Source organism: Apteryx mantelli, chromosome 2 (assembly GCF_036417845.1).
Source record: "Apteryx mantelli isolate bAptMan1 chromosome 2, bAptMan1.hap1, whole genome shotgun sequence".
Classification (NCBI taxonomy): Eukaryota; Metazoa; Chordata; class Aves; order Apterygiformes; family Apterygidae; genus Apteryx; species Apteryx mantelli.
In genome coordinates, this window is record NC_089979.1 from 111762331 (window position 1) to 111775209 (window position 12879).

At 43.8% G+C, this 12879-nt stretch overlaps 1 long non-coding RNA gene across 1 annotated transcript; it reads right to left on the reverse strand.

Moving 5' to 3' along the window:
* Positions 1-710: 710 nt before the first annotated feature.
* Positions 711-10859, reverse strand: LOC106495262 (uncharacterized). The gene is made up of 5 exons (XR_001294415.2): positions 10784-10859; positions 8285-8328; positions 7377-7518; positions 2531-2998; positions 711-1235 (listed from the first exon to the last, which is right to left on the reverse strand). It is a non-coding gene; the product is annotated as an uncharacterized lncRNA (long non-coding RNA).
* Between the last annotated feature and the right edge of the window lie 2020 nt (positions 10860-12879).

The window sequence follows — 12879 nt, forward strand, 5'->3', positions numbered from 1 at the left end:
GTTGTCATTTTCCATGTGCGGGAAATGTGTGACCCGCGGTGTCTCTCTGCTCCTCCTGCCCCTCTCAGCCAGGTGGGTGGCTCCCGGCCAGCAGTGGCCAACACACAGCACCAGCAGATGTTGGGCAGGAGAACAGGGCTCGGGCCTCCCCACAGCTGTGGGGCCAAAAATGGCATTTTACCGGGAGCTTGCTGGGTGCACCGCAAAAGAAAGCTGGGAGGAAGCTGGAAACACACTTGCTTTTCTGGATGGGAAAACACTAACACCCTAACACCTGTTTTGACCCATTTAAGCCCAGAATTTCAGAAAGACAGCGCAGTAAGTAATATAGCTTATAGAAATTGCAGCTGCTAAGTTTTTCCTCACTCTCCTGCCCACTAATCTCACCCATGTTATTTCTCATTTAGCCTATTGCAAATGAGAGAAAATCCAGTCTTTGGGACCCACTCATATGATCATGAATCAAATGTATCAATAATAAAGTTCAAATCAGAGCTCTGCTATGATCTTTACTTCACCCTGTGCTTTTCCTACCAAAATTAAAATAACCCACTATGTCATCTTTTCATGGGACATGAAATATGATTTTTATATGCATTGTAAAATCACACTGAGGCATATTATGAAGAGCAGTGGAGTACACACTATTTCTTACAGCATAACAAAGGAGCCTTTATTTAATAATGAACTATTACAGCATAGTAGAAAGATTTGCTTTGTTCAGTGACTAGAAATTGTTTGCAGATTTTTATAGCCACCGGGAGTTGACAGTTCACTTAGGAAATCAATTCTTAAAGAGAGAGTACCTGCATGCCTTCTTGGCTTGCAGTGCACTGCAAGCTCAGAGCTGTATTTTAGTCCTCCCTTTCAGGTGTATTAAAATGGTGAAACATTTGTGGATAAATTTCTAGGCAGAGGAAGCAGACCCACGGTTTCAGCTGTCACCCCTCATCTCCTTCAGGAAAGCTGCAAGCTTCTTGGCCAAACTGCTGAAAACAAGGCACAACAGGCTGCGTCTTGGAGCAGATTCATAGGGCCTGGTCACTCTGGCATGAGGCACATGCACAGCTCTGGTGCCATAGTGGGCTGAGCTGCAGGGGGCTGACCCTCAGGTCTCTGCAGGAAACAAAAATCCTGGTGTAGATGGTGTAGAAAATGATATGGAAGGACCAGGGTGATGCATGGTGATGAGTCGGCAGCACAGGGCGGCCTTTCCGCCTGAGCAGAGCTGGGCCCTGTTGGAGAGAGCAAGCTGTGATTTTCTTCCCCCAATCCCTTCTTCTATTTCTACTTACAGGTGTTTGCACCAATCCAGCCCAGGGCACAAGACCATGGGCTTCCAGTGTATCCCACCCTGTGTGCTTGCACCTCTGGCAAGGAAGCTGGGAGGCAGCTTGTTTTGATCATACAGGGCAGACCAAATTGTGCTGTTAGGATTGACTACACAAACCCTGCAGGCAGCAGGTTAATGGATGAGGAGAAAGGCATGGCATTCCGGAGGGGCATGGGAGAGGGAACGTGGCATGAGGGAGGGAACAGGAACAGGCACTTGCGTTCACAGATGTGCCTCAATACCTGCGACATGTCACCCCCCCGGCTTGGATAATACCAGGTTGGTTTCTCATGATCCACCCTTAACTACTTTGTTCATCTCAGTGAGCTTCCTGTAACAGGGTGAAAGAGCAGAAGTGCGCTTGTTCCTTTAACTGCAAGTGGTAGCACTTAATGAACATACCTTTTCGTACCTCTGCCTCCTGGCTTTCCCAGAAATACCCAAGCACAAAGAGCAGAGCTGCCTTGATACCAGATCCTTTGGCAGGTTTAAAGGCACAAGATTTAAAGGCACATTTCTATCCAAAAGTTAGAGAAAGGGCATCTCTTAAAAATCCCAACATAAAATCGTTAATCAGTGTGCTGTGGACGCTGAGGAACCCAAGTCCTTAATTCCAAAAAGGTCCTAAATTCTCACATCATCTGCTGAGGACTTTGGCTCCTCAGGTATTTCCAAAATACGTCACACACATACAACCCCTGCCCCCACCCCCATTTTTTGTTTGCTTTTAAGCAGATTAATTTACTTTCACTTTTTTGATGTTTCAAGGATGGAAACTATATACAGAGACTGAGCTAGCCGAAAATATAGGCTCCCTACTCCACCCACCCCTCTCTGCCAGTCAACTACCTACACCACGGGGTGGGAAATTTGGCAGTTGGCCTTTGTACTAGCTTTCAGTGCCCCTCAGTGGGACCTTTTGCAGTAGATCTGAAAAGCCTCATCTCTCCTCTGCGCCTGCTTTGTATTGCCAGGCCCTGCTGTAATTTCTGCACATGCCGCTGCCAGCGAATGCAAGGACAATATCATGAAACTGGCTTGTCGTGTGCTGGGACAAAGCAGCAAGAAACTTGCCAAATGTATGGCCCCATGACATCATTTGAGCTTTTGTATGTCTTTCAATGGTGAGAAAGGAAAAAAAAAAAAAGTAGGGAAAGGAATTTGGCTTGGAGCAGCTTTCTCTAACCATTTATTTACCTTGTGTGCATGCTTTACGCTCTTACTCACGGCTTGCAGTCATGGGTGCACATGAGGTCTTGAGAGTCCTTAGCTGTAATCCCTCGACAGAGGCGCTGGCTCATTGCATGCTCAAAGCATTTTTGCTTCATTAGTTTTCTCATCAGATAACAACATAAAGTAACATCAGTGGTGCTTCTGGCAACAGCTGCATTTCCTCTCTCCATGCGTCACTGACACACACGTAGCATGGGAAATGCTCCTTTATTTCGACATGCAGCTCAGTGCTAGGCCAGGGAGCAGACATGTACATAGCTGAGCAATGAGGAGTTATAGCACAGGATGCAAAGAGCTAATGCCCCACTGGAAGATGCCCAAATGTCCATGGCACTTGAGAGTGTTTTAGATGCACAGCTCTGCCGCAGATGATGACCATCATTAGCTCCATTCCTGTCTGGTGGTGTGCATGCTTGGCAGTGCTCAGAGACACTGTGGGAATAAGAAGATGGAACCACTTTTTACTTAAGTCTGAAAAGGACAGGTGGGAAGGAAAGGGAGGCCAGGAGAGGTGAAGTAATGAGGTCACACAGTGTGTTGTGGCGGAGACAGGAAGGCATTAATTCCAGCCCGCAAACAGAAGAACAGAGGTACCTGCACTGGTTCAAAAAAACCATAGTCTTGGCACCAGAGTGATGTCCCACAGTGACTTTTACAGGCATTTTTCTTAGGCCATTTCCTTTCCGACATTACAATTCTTGCCTTCTGTCCCGCAGTGAAGGACACACTGAAATACGCTCAGGCTGACTACACCAATTCACCCTGCTCTCCTGCGGCTACCTGGCGTTTGCTGGCAATGCCCTCACCGTGACTTGGCCCTTTGGTCCCACATTAAATCATTTGGGTTGGGTACCAGATAAAGGATGGGATTCGTCTAGCTTTTTAGGCCTACACTTGGCCTCCTCTTTGCAGCTCCTCGTATATACAAAGAAGAGAAATGGGCAAGATTCGCCTGACCTGTTTTAGACACTGACTTGGGGAGGGGATGACTCATAGCCATGCCTATATTTCTCCATTTTCTCCTCCATAAAGGGAGTCTAGCATGACTAGCTCAGATGGAGACATCTATGTTTAGTCAGATGAATCCCACCCAAAGTGTCTGCAGCTGCTGGAGGAACATGAGCTTTCTCATAATCGCTTCCCTTCCTCATAGTTTTGGGGCAGAGAGAATTGCTTGGGCTGATGAGTCCTTGAAGGATTCCTCAGAAATTGCACAAAATATGCTTGGAAGGATGCATGTCTGCTTGCATCAGGTCTTAATGTGGTTCAGCAGGCTATGAAGGTCCCAGGCAATAGGGCATTCAAAGGGCAACACAATAATGGCGTTATCATTTTCTCTGCTAACGGTTAGCCTGAAAATGGAAAAAGAAAAGATAGTAACAGAAGGAGCATCCAAGACCCCTCATGGGTTCATATAGCTACTAAGTTGGCTACATCCCAAGAGAAACAACTTCTGCTCTGTCCCTTGGCTCCTACCCTTACCTCCTTCTTCCTCCTTTCCCTCTACTTTCTTCAATCATTTCCTTCCTGAATAGAAACTTTTGGGAGGCTTATTTCCTTGCACCTGTTTCAGCTGTGAAGTAACTACGGTAATAATTCAACCACTGTTGGAAGGAAGGTTACGGTTATTTCTCAGTTGCTTTTTTTTATTACATTACGGTTATATTTAGAGACGGACCCAGATCAGATCTGCACGAGGTGGAGCACTCTCACGGTTTGGGATGGCTTGGAGCTGGAGTCAGATTCCCCTCATCTCAGCTGCCCTTTCTCTTGATAATGTGTTGAACCAAAATCCAAGATCCAAAGTTGGTAAAGTTCAAACATAAGTTGCAGTGCAAACTGCAGATGAGGCCAGTCTCTGGTTGTGGTGGAAGAAAGCATGCAAAAATGTGCACAGACTTAAATTCTGTCATACCGTGAAATATCTTATGCACCCTTGCATGAGAAAGAAAGTCATTAAGAGAGGTTGGGAAAGCCAGCTGTTGCCTTGCTTTCCAGAAGTAGTAAATGAGAGACTTTTAACACAGTGATCAAAGTTAATGGCAATAATGTAGGATTGCTATCCCAGGAATATTGCATATGTGGCCTCTATCCCTCTCTGCATATTTTACTATCATTTCATGTTTTTAAATCACAGATAAAAACATACTTTTGGCACTGTTTTTTTGGTGTGATTAAATGTTTTCTTCAAAGCGGTTTGGACCTTCCAGCTCTCAGAGTTTAAGACAAGCCTGTTATGACCTCCCGTATGGCACAGGCCAGTCAGCAACTCTTCTATCCAGCCTGAAGCCTTCAGTCAGAAGAAGGCAGTTCAGTCCCCAGAAAGCTAAACTGGGCTATAGCACAAGTAAAGACCAGAGGACACCAACTCAGGGAATGGATGTGTGCAACACACCCAAATGATTTTGGCAGATAGACCACATTGCAGGGAAATGCAGAAGTTTCCCCAAGCTCAGCAAGTAGTCAGGGAGGTGGCAATCACAGGCAAGACCCCAGCCAAGTACCAAAGGGAGAGAGCTGCACCAAACCAGGACATAGTTCACCCCTTCCTGATGCTTCAGAAGGTGGTGAAGGAAACCCTACAATGCACTGGTTGTTTGGTACTGGTGAAGAAAAGTCTGCGGCCCTTTGCAACCCAAAACCTTAAAGCAGAAGGTCTGGCACAGCCACTGGCTCATTGCAGAGCTGCAGCAATGAGCAAATTGAGAGCAATGCAAACTGTTCATCTCTTTCCATCACCATGACAAAAAGGGACAGAAATGAAAATTCACAGAAGGCCAGAAAAGAACCTCATCACTATCCCAATCAAACCTTACATGCCAGGGCCAGAGACTTTCTCTTGTAAGGTAGATTCAGGCATATCTTTTAAGTCTCCCCGCCTTCAAAATCAGTATTTTGCCATTTCCTGCCTAGTCATCATTAGCCACTGCCAGGTAGTAGCATCTCATGTCACAGCTGAATTAGCCTAACTTCAGCATCCCACCAATGCAATTCTGTGATCCACTGTCACAAAGACATAAGAAAACTTGCCTAGAAAATCTGACCAGATCACACACTTTAACCCTTACATAACAAAAAGGCTTTTATTTGCCCAGCAACCAAATCATTCCACTGGCCCTCCCGGGACCTCTCCCCAGCGTTTCCATGTCCTCGCTGAGATCTGGACACCTGCTGAGATCACTGCAGCCTACGGATGCGCCTTCCAATGCTTGTGCCTTCCCCAAGTCCGATTATTTACTTCTCCATTCCCAGAGTCAGATGAGCCCTTTTCAGCCCCATTGAACCAGCAGCTATTGCAGTGGTAGTTACCACAATGATCCCATAATCCTGTTTTCCAAGGCAGAGTCTCCCATCCTGTAGGTACTGCCTGAACTCTTTCTTCCCAGATGTATTACTTTTCATTGAGCTAAATTAAAACACATTTTCTTGGATCGTGACCATTCAGCCAGGCAATTCCGATCCCTCTGTAACAGTAAACTATCCTCTTCATTATTTACTAGGCTGCAGGTGGACAGACTGAAACACTAGCTCTGCAAGGGCAGTCCCCATTCAGGTCAATGGATTGCTGATGCTGTACAATAATGACAACTATTTCAGTGCCCAGGGAAAAGATTATTTTGTAACTGACTTTTTCAGCTGAAATATCCAGCTCTTCTGAAATTTGGGAGCATATCTGGGATCACTGAAGGAGTAGCATCTTTTTCTCTGCAGCCTGGCTCATCGTTACATGATAACAACCTCTCACTGCCTCCCCCTCTCCATTTCCTCTGTACGTGGAAAATCACAGATAAGAAAGAAAGAAGGAAAACAGATTTACTTCATTAGTTTATGCTCCGAGTCATGCAATGACAGAGCTGCTGAACTGACATCAACCCCTTCCCTGTCCTCCCTGTCACAGCTGCATCCTACACTGAGCAGTGTAATGTGGCTAAATGGGGAAACTGAGGCACAGAAGAAAGGCAAAATCAAACTGTCAGCTGTGTCTTAGCTGTTAGCTATGCTAATACACATGAATTGCTGCTGTGAAGTTTCCTGTGCAGTATAGCAGCCACAATATAATATAGGCAGGTACAGGCCTGGAGTGCCTCTGCATGCCAATTTTAATGCCCTAAAGCAATTATAGACAAATTATGTATATTCATTGGATAAAGTTGTTTTGTGGGGTTTTTTTGCCCACTCTCTATATCCACAGCATATACAGTGTGACCACATGATAAATACTCTTTCCATGCAGCTCCACTGAGGTCAGTAAAGTCACCCTAGGAACAAGCTTGATTTCATTTGGGGATGAGATCTGCAAAACCATCAATGCTAACAACTCTGGTGCATGTATGCAGGCACACCAGCTACCCTCACCCTCCCTGTCTGTGCGGCTTTAATGCATTATACTCTGCTTAGCGGCTGACATGACTTCTCAGATCTTCTCCTGACTTGTGGTACTGAGAAGCTATACAAATCATGATGATAAAATAAACCTAAAAGTGATCTGCCAAAGGTCAGCACACTCCTATTCCCGGGGAAGTACGAGCCACTGGGTCAGGGAACTTACCCTATGTTTGTGACAGCATTTTTCCAGGAAGATCTCTCTGTTATGACCACATCTAAACCATAGCTTTAGTAAGAAACATGCAGCATTATAGAGCTGGCTTTTAAAAAAAAAGACCACACTGCATACGCTCAGCTATGGAGATGCATCATAAACTTGGTGTGTGTGGCTTACCACCTAGTCTCTTATCCCTCCGTTTATTGAATCAGACGGTGGTGTCGTCATAGCCCATGCTGTAAAGGCCACTGGGCCACACACACATACCTTTCTTGTTCACGTTGCCTAAATCCCATTGATCAATGACTTCCTGCATGGTTACCAGAATGCTGTGGGAAGAGGCACATAAAATTCCCTCTACTCATTTAGCCCTTCTGTCAAAGCTCGAGAAGTCCTGGCCCAGCTTCAGCTGCAAAAAAACATATGAAATATATCAGCTGGGGCTGAATGGAATAGAAACTGATGGCCAGCCCGGATATTGCTGCTATTTCTTTGAGAAGGTTTACTTCCGAAGCTAGTGCGATGAGTCATTTTAGAGCCCAGGTGCTAAGGCACTCGCCAGGTATCATGGTTAAGGGGACAAAGTCGGGCTACAGATAAATCACATAAATCCGCTAGTTATAGGTATAACTTGTCAAGGGTCAAAACAGTGTGAAAAGCACAATTTCTTTTCTAGCATTTTTATTCTGGTCTGCTTTCACACTTTCATCTCAGGTGCTCGTGATAAACTAACCAGAGATTGCTGCATGAAGAGTGGAAGTCCTATCTCGCAAAGGATTTCCAGATTTTGATAGCTGGCTTCATTGCAAACAAGAATGAAAAACAAAAATGTTCACCTGCTTCTAATGGGGGCCCGATTAAGAAAAGAAACTAACAGTTATTGATTGCTTTAGTTGTTTAGGGACTCGACCTGAAACACTTTAAAGCAATTGGAGTACAAGAAGTTAGATAGTTAATGCCTGTTGAAAATGAGGTTCTTTAAAATACAAAAAGCTGGGTACACAAAATGGAGACATGAAAAACGATTACTCACTTTAAAAAAATGTAGCCCTCACTAGAAACATGCAATTTTGAGAGATGGACAGAGAAACTTACACAAAACCAGCCTCCACCAGAAGTATGCAGTTTATTGTTTCCCTTTCTAGACAGCTTTACAGTTGGGTTATCATACTCACATCTAGCATCATTTGCACGGAAACAACTGCAGGAAACTGCTAACCTGTTTTAAAAGAAAAAATCAACAATTTCAGCTGTGATTTTAAGGTACACATGACTCAGAGAAATACCCATGTAGAGCTAAAAAAATCAATAAAATAGTTGGTTATGCTGTTTTTAAATAAAGCATATATATATATATATATATATATATCCCTTTCTATGTCACTTATAAGCTCATGCAATTAAATTAAAGTCTTATTTGGCTACAGATGTTTATCAAAAATACATGTGAGGCAAAATCTTATTCCAGAACTGGATTAGCTTAAATATATATACATATTGCAGTAGCATCTGCATCACCATGCTAGAAAGCAGTCTAATACGAAACCCCAAGTCTTTAGGACTGGACTTCTTTTAAAGATGTTAAAATATTGAAAGGCGGTACTGACTGAGTCTTTCATAACAGCTTAGAAGTCTGATGTACAAAGACATTCATTTAGAAATGCAGTTTAGCAAACCATTTAACTGTCATTGTCCAGCAACAAAGGTGTTTAGGTTCTTTAGGCATTTCTGTTTCTGCCCAAGTCCCCTACAATTTTTCTGTTGGGCATCTGCACAGTCACACGGGATGATGCAAAAAGTAGCAAGTCAAAAAAACAGGAGAGAAACCCTCAAAAATGTCACCTGTGGCATTTTTTTGTATAATCAAAGCATTACAGCTATTTGTTTTAAAGGTATCCTCTGATTCAGGTGGAAAAAAAATCAGAGAGCGTTCAGGGTAGTCAGAAGAATTTGAGAGGACTTGTTCTGAGGACCTCATCTCGGAGCAAACAGGCACTCCAGAGACCATTCCTGCTGGTTGCTGGTCCCATATCTGAAGCAACTACTGATCAGGAAGGCAAAAGCAACTATGCCTTGCAAAGGCAATTAGGTGTCATCAGCAACCCTGCCTGAACACCACTGCATGAAGCAATCAGCCTGAGAGGTGAGGCTGGTGGGACAGCATGCCGTTTCCTCAGAGTGGCCGGACTGGTTGGGGTGCCTAGGAAATCTCCAGTCCTTTTGCTGCGCACTGGGACAACGTGTAGACCTACCTACAGTATAGAAGTGTGCAGGAATGCCAGAAGTGGGGATGAACAAGAAAAATACCCAAACAGATTGACAAAGATTTCTGGTTCTTTGGGTGTGAGACTAGAGATGGCAGAAAATATTGGAGCTGTGCTGGCTGGTATGAAGCTGACGGTATTTGCGTTGTCAAACACAGATTGCAATAGAAGAACTGGATGGGAGTCCTTGAATCTCAGATCAAGGGGCTCAAATTTTCCTGAGTGAATTTTCTGGTTGATATAAACTAGCAATTCAAGGCCAGGATAGAGGCATCTCAAATTTAACATGACAAAAACAAATCAAACTGAGCTGATAAAGAATTCAAAAAGAATGAACAATTTCTTCAACTGATTACATATCTATTTTGGGAGTTGGGGTAAGTGGCAAGAGGAACCAGTAAAGAAATGAGAAAAAAAAATGGCAGTAGTCTGGCTGGACTGGAAAAACTCAAACACTGGGATATTGTAATCTCAGCAGTAAGGAAAGAAGCAATAAGACAGATGTGCTGTGGGTGCTGTTGCCTTCTGTGGCCTACTGATTGCTGGAGACTCACTGAGAGTGTGGGTCTTCAGTTTGTGTGACTTTGATTTCATACACGAAGCCCAAGGGGAAACACGGGGAGCTCTCAAGATCACCTGGCCTAGGAAAAGAGGATGAATCATTCCTTCAGCACCTGTCTTTCATACAGGAAAGGAAAAGGGGTGTTGGCTGTTATAGGCGACTTTATTTTGAGAAATACATTCTTGAGGTCCCACTGATCCAGTGGTAAAACAGTCTAGGGTTTCTAACAGACAATACTTATAGGACAAAGAAGCAATCACACACAAAAGGAGGCAACTTTACCACAGACCTCATTATGGCAGGTAATAACTGATTAATTCTTGGATTGGAGGTGGTTGCTTGCAAAGGAACCATCGATCGTGGCTGTATCACACTCTATGTGGGCAAAGAGAGGAGTCTCACAAGTAGTAATCAATATACAGAACTGTTGCATCAAAAAGGTTTCTCAAAGTTGCTGAAAACTTTGAGCAAAATTAGTTAGGATGAAAAATCTGAACAGAAGAAATATGTACAAAAACTATGCAGGTATAATAAACCTCACAACCCCTCCCTCCATTCTGCAATCAAGCTAGAGTTTAAGCTAAAAACTCATCCAACTCATTCAGCAGCAACTGGAAATTACTAAATAAAGAGATAAAAAAGCAGGAGGAAAAAGTAAAGAACACTTATGACATGTTATGAAATGCAGAAATGTAGTGATGGAAGCTGAGGGCCTTCATGAGAATAATCTTTTATTGGAGATCCTAAGAAGAACATGGAGTTTAAAAACACATTAAGAATAGAAAAATAATCCTAGAAGCAACAGACAGCAATAGCAAAATTAGTAATAATGATGCAGAAATAGCTACCTATTACTTCTCTTCAGTACTGGAAAAGAAGAGACAAGGAACATATTTCACATGAGAAGGCAAACTACCTTCCAAGTCCATTCGCAAGCAAGGACAATTTTTTAAATTCAGCAGCATAGTCTTCTGCCTGAGAGATGTGCCAAAGGGTTCTCGAGAGGCATCCTGAAAAGAACTCTGCTTCAGAAATATTACTCTGTAATAAGCATTTGATTGTAGGTAGGTGGAAAGCACCCAAGGCGATATCCTTCTGCCTTGAGTGAGGAGCAGTCTGCAGGAGAAGCAGGGTGCTATTGTCTCGCAGGCTGCACCGGTGAGGCTGGCCCGCAGCACTGGCTGTGGCTGGAAGTCGGGTTTTCCAAAGGGTTGTTTAAAAACCTGCCAAAAAGCCACGCAATGAATGGCAAGACTGCATCTGAGTGACAGATTTTAAGAGATGAGTTTATTCCTGTCATCACAAAAGAAGATTCAGACGCCTTGATTTCAGCATGAAGGAAGGAAACCGTCACTACTAAATCTTTCTCTGTCTAGCAGGGAAAGCCATAACAACAGTTCAAGGAGGCAAACTCCAGCCAGATCAAATGAGAAAGTTGGCACCAAGTGTGAAGAATGAGGGTGAACAAATTACTTAGAAAGGTTGCAGATAGCTCTGTTTCTTGATGTTTTCATTGGCTTTAGCAGGGAGAGAATTCACACCACCAACCACAGGCAGCCAAGTTGCTTAGCCAGGCTCTCCAGCCTCTCCCCAGTCCATGGAGAAAGATAAAATATCCTGCAGAGGACGATATGATGTAGCTAAATTAAGGTCCTGTTTTGAATTGCTCTCTGGAGGGGCCCATCTCTCTCTCTTCAGTGATTACAGAGGGATTCTAGGGAGACCAGGTGTGTGCCAGGTAAGTGATTTATCTGCCTTTGGGTAGCATTGATGCTCACCTCCAGTGGACAGACAAATCAGTGCAACAGGCTTTCTCACCTGAAGTCGGGCATTCAGAAACTGGTGCAGATGATGCATTTGGCCATTTGTGAAGATTCAGCAATAACCTATAAAATTCAATGGAGCACTTGCCCCAGACAGGTTGCAGTGAAGCACAGGCTTGAATCTGCTTATAGAGTATTTGTTCAACATCACAGACAGGCAGCTAACTTACTTCCACAATTTGCTTCCTGCTCACACATGGCTCACATCACAGACAAGGTGAAAAAACACAGAATAATCAGTATTCACAGTAGATAGGTAAACCCAGTCTTGTAAGCACTGTGTCAGGAAGCATTTTTGCCCAAAAATCTTGGGCTGGACAGAGCAAATTCTAATAGTTTTTGTTTACATTCAGGTGAGAAAATTGGATTGTGGATTTGTTTGTTTTCTTTGCATTTATAAGTGAGGTGAAGACACATTTTTGTTGCTCTTACTAGCTCTCTACCAGGGGTTGTCTTTCTTCTCCATCCCTGCAAACACTTATATTCCCTCCTTTGCACAGGGTTTGCCAGACTCCTTTTAATTTATTCCATCTGGCTTCTGTTAAAATGCCATTTACTAGCTGATTTGTTCAAAACTGCTTGCTAGGGATGGGTTGCAATCCACTGCTGAAGTTGGTGAAGAAGCCACAGGTGAGTAGTTACACAGCTACCACCCACTCGGGTAAAACCTGACCACCTCAGCAGGCCCACGTACAGTATCAGCCGTGCTGAGGACTTTGGGGGTCCTGTGGGTGTCTGTGGATCACACGGAGAGGAAGTGAGCCCAAATACTCTACAGAATATTTGCTATAATGAATATCTGCACATCACAGGTGGGAGGGACCCATTTTGTGCATAGAGCTTGGAAAGGTGTCCCTATTCTTGCTTTTCCTCCAGTCTACACTTGCTGCTTGTAAATCTCCTTTTTCTTGAATTGTAATTTAGTAGCATGAAATATACCCCCAGTCAAGGCTAAGGGCTTTCTCTCCATGCTAAAAATCTCAGTGATTTTACTTTAACCCATTTCTAAACACGTTTGGTTAAACCACCAGAAACTCTAGTAGAAACACTTCTACTTTCACTTACTTTGGTTAGTTTGACTGGATTCCCAGCTGATTAAAGCGACACTGAAGTAATCATGG